This window comes from Nematolebias whitei, chromosome 10, assembly GCF_014905685.2.
Source record: "Nematolebias whitei isolate Nwh7 chromosome 10, NemWhi1, whole genome shotgun sequence".
Classification (NCBI taxonomy): Eukaryota; Metazoa; Chordata; class Actinopteri; order Cyprinodontiformes; family Rivulidae; genus Nematolebias; species Nematolebias whitei.
Window position 1 is genome coordinate 9808 of NC_056507.1, and position 4718 is coordinate 14525.

Here is a 4718-nt window from a genome sequence, read left to right on the forward strand (position 1 = left end):
TTTTTTGGACACCACTACTTACAAAGGCCCATCTTTTCATTCGAGCAACAAATTGGACATTAAGGTATTCTTCAAAGCCACAGACACACATGCATTACTCCACAAAACCAGCTACCATCCAAAACACACTTTTGTTGGATTAGTTAAATCACAACTCTTAAGATTTCAAAGAATCTGTACCCAGGACTCAGACTTTTATCAAGCCACCAAACTGTTATTCTCAGTTTTGTCCACCAGAGGGTACTCAAGGTCACTCCTGAGAAAGTGTTTGAAAACTTTCAAACAAACAAAAGACATGATGGTGAAACCTGTGGTACCTTTGGTAATAACATATTCCACATCTGTTCGACCTTTGATTAAACAAATCAAATGGAACTTTGCAGAATTTCAAAAAGAGAGCAAGATTTTGCCTGAGCATAAAATTATAGCAGCGTTTAGAAGGAACAAAAACCTAAAAGATTACTTGGTACATGCAAAATTAAAACAGATTAACGACCCCCCAGACAGAATTTCAGCAGATTATTTTAAACAAACCAGGTGGGTGCAAAGTAGGGTCAATAAGCAAGTATTTGAGACGGAGAAAACAGGTCACATTAGGACAAAAAACTGTATTTATTTACTCACATGCACATTGTGTGGACTACAGTTTGTAGGGGAAACAGAGATGGCTTTGTTAACAAGACTTTGTCAACACAGATTTTGCATTCAAACACGAAGAGACACAGACACTCCGCTGGTCCAACATTTCCTGGTCCATAATTGGAAGGCAATTAGGGCCACTGTCCTTGAGTCAAACCCTAACTGGACGGTTACTCAGAGGAAAGCTGCAAAAGCCCTGTGGATAACTAACTTGGCCACATCGACACCTTTTGGCATGAACTAAAATCAGGACCCCTGACCCTAACCTTAACCTCAAACAGGACAGCTAACTCTAACCTTAACCTTTACCTCCTTTAAAAGACCAAACAAATGTGAACTTGAAAGTTTTTTGGTTGCCTAGGTGTCCTAGAGTAGTGATGGAGTGTGCACTGCCTCTGTTGCTATGGCGACAGAGGTTTAATCCTCTCTGAACTAATCCGCCCGTGCCTCCTGCCCTTGGGTGCCTGGACAGACCTTATTCTTACTTATTTTAAACTTTATTTTAAAACTCTACTTTGCACTCAACTTTATAGACACACCCACCCTGAGAGTTTGTATGCTTGACTACATAAAAATGAATCAAAAATATTTTTGCTGTGTGTTCAGGGTTTCTCGACAGGACTGGGAACTTATAAACAATATTCCCACAAAAGAACCAGCTTTAGAGAACAATTGGTTTGATTTGTGTATATTTTTATGCTTTTAATTCTTGTTTCTGAGGATTTTTATTTCCTGTTTGCAACATTTCCCTGTAAAACAGGTTTGACTGATCACTCTGGATGGTCACTTGGTACGATGGTGGTAAACAATAGACTTGAATTTTCAAATGTTCAGGAACGAATCAGCTTCTGGTGGGGTCAAAGGGCCCCACCACCATTGTATTATGTTAGTATCTGTATACTAGAGGTCTTTCTATTGGTCCTCTGCTTCTCCCAAAATGCACTGGGAGAACGACTCTTAAGTACTGTAACAGTTTTCTTTGTTTAGTTTGTTCACAACAAGGGATCACCAAGAACACTGATTGTAACTGTGATTCCTAAATGCAAGCCTGCCTGATGAAGGTCCTGCGGACCGAAACGTAGCTACTATGAGCTTGCAACAATTTTTGTAAATATTGTACAGAATTCTTATTAAAATTTTTTTTGAAAAACTATTTTTTGAATAATATTTTTTTTATTATTACTTTTTATTTTTCTGCACTGCCTTGTTGGAGTTAAACCCAGACAGGCGGAACCTTTCAACATGCCTTGGTTCCCCAACTACAATGATGACGGCTGGACCAGGGTCTCCCATAGCCGCCGACGACGGGGGAAACGCAGACCAGGGAGGCCTAACACTCATGAGGGGGTCGACCTGCGACACGAACAAGAATGGCCTCATCTGGACGCAAGGTACAGACCAGGCCCCGAGCAGGACGACCGCTCGTATGCTGCTGTGACCAAAAGGGGTCTGGCACGGGACCAGCGGGGCCGCCCCCCCCACTGGTACAAACAACAACAACAACAAGATGGCGACACACGTGGGAGACGTGAGTACGACCCGAGCGGTCCTGCTGGCGGGCCTGACCGACCACGCCAACATGCGAGCAATAGAACTAGTCTTAATGATGGGAGACGAGGAACCCACGTCCCACCTAATGGGAACGGGTCAAGAAATCAACTTATGACGGACAGGTCGCAGCAGAATGACCCTGCCTTCTGCTCCAGGGTCAGACTGCTTCATAAGTTGATTAAAGCAGTGCATCACCTGAACAACATCAGAAAGGGGGTACCTCCGGCCATTTTAAAACTTACGAACTATTTAGCCACTATCATTAAACCGGCCGTTCCCTGTGACGTCACACTGGCTCTGATCGAGGGGAACGCGAAGAACTGGGCGCATTCAACACAATTAATCTTGTCTGACCACTACGAGGCTCTGGTGGCTCAGATTAAGATTGACATGAAGGAACAGACTTTGAGTGACATGGGGGGCCCATTTGAAATTGCTACCAAATGGGCAAAACAGAACTTGGGCAGGAGACTTCTACAAACGACCCTGAATGAAACACAACAAATCATGAGGGACTGTCTGCTGGTAACACCACCTCAACCCCCCCTCATCACACTGGAGACAACAGCACCACAGACGTCAGCGTCCACGCCTGCTAACCAACCTGCCAGCATCAGCACCCCTCCTCGTGCACCATCAGCTCCAGAGGGGGCCTGGCCTCCCAGACTGAAGCCTCTAAAAAAAACTTGCAAACAGGCGGGTGACAGGAAACGAGATCAAGCTACCTCCACCCAGACTGTCATCACAGCAACCGCAATTATTCATCGGGAGGCCACAGAGACAACAGACATGGCAACGATGACAGAGGCACATCCCAACACACTACCAGGGCGGGTTAAAGTATCATCAAGCCAAGTGCAGGAGGATGACACACACTCCAGGGCTCCCACGGCACAACTGGATGCAGCTGTTCATCACTCGTCCATCACACCGACCAACGTTCCTGCTGCACACACCGTCTGTCCCCCTGGGAACTGCCAAGACACAGAGCTCCTGGACCAACTTCTGGAAGTGTATAATGAAGATCGGAGGCGGGCGGGATATGAGGTAGAGACGGACGACGCCTCGACCAGGTGCCCACGCCTCCTCCGTTCCAACGCACATCAAACTTCTGCTCTCCATCCTGCCAGAGACACGACACCTGCTCTCCATCCAGATAAGGAGACAACATCTGGTTCTACGATGGAGGTTAGACGTAAGGTGTTAAAATAGATGTCCCCTCAAGCTCTGTTATAAATGAGGGGCTCAATAATGTACTCAATTTATCCCAGGGTTTTGTATTATCACAAACTCAGCTTTCTCTTTTAAATAGGGGTTTAACATTTGTGCCCTCTGTCACAGAGGAGAGTAGAATGTGTAAGGTGTTTCAAACTAGATTTGACCTTCAGCAGTACCACAGGAGGTTAAAATTAGCAACATTTTTTAGAAATAAGAATAATACTGTGCCCCTTCCGTTTATGCCAACGTCTAAGTGGACTCCCACGTTGAATAATTTACCCCCTCAGCTTTTAAAGCTGATTCATGACGACCTGAAGTACATAGATAAAAAGTTTTCTTTTAAAACAACAGAGCCGAATCTCACTGTTGAGGAATCAGAGGCACTCAAACAACTAACACAAAACAAAAATATTATTATCAAACCGGCTGATAAGGGAAGCTCCATTGTTATTATGGATAAAAGTCAGTATTTATGGGAAGGTTATAGACAACTTAACGATTCCAAATATTATTTACAACTTGAAACACCTATGTTTACTGAAACCGTTCCTCTAGTCCACAAACTGATTGAGACTTTATACAATAAAAACTATATCACTGATAAACAAAAGGTTTATCTGTTGGGATCAAGTGAACCTAGACCCAGACTATTTTATATGTTGCCAAAAATACATAAAGAACCCGCAAAATGGTCCAAACCATTTGAAATACCGGCTGGCAGACCAATAGTGTCGGACTGCAGCAGTGAGACATATCGCACAGCAGAATACATTGATTTTTTTCTCAACCCGCTCTCTGTAAGACATGACAGTTACATTAAGGACACTTATGATTTTTGTGAAAAACTGTCCCACATAACAGTTCCTGCAGAGGCCTTCCTGTTCACCATGGATGTGGACAGCCTTTATACAAACATTGACACCACTGAGGGCCTGTCTGTCATAAAACAGACTTTTCTCCAATATCCAGATGTTCACAGGCCGGATCAGGAAATCTTACAACTGCTTGAAATAAACCTCAATAGGAACGATTTTGAATTTGATGACAAATACTTTCTGCAGATCAAAGGTACAGCCATGGGTAAAAAGTTTGCACCTGCTTATGCAAATTTATTCATGGCCCAATGGGAAAAGGAAGTTTTAAAGAAATGTGTGAAAAAAACCATTACACTATTACAGATATCTTGATGACATTTGGGGCATATGGACATACTCAGTGAGTGACTTTGAGGCCTTCTTCACTACACTCAACACCCATAACCCCTCAATCACACTTAAAACCACAATAAATGACAACTCGATTGATTTTTT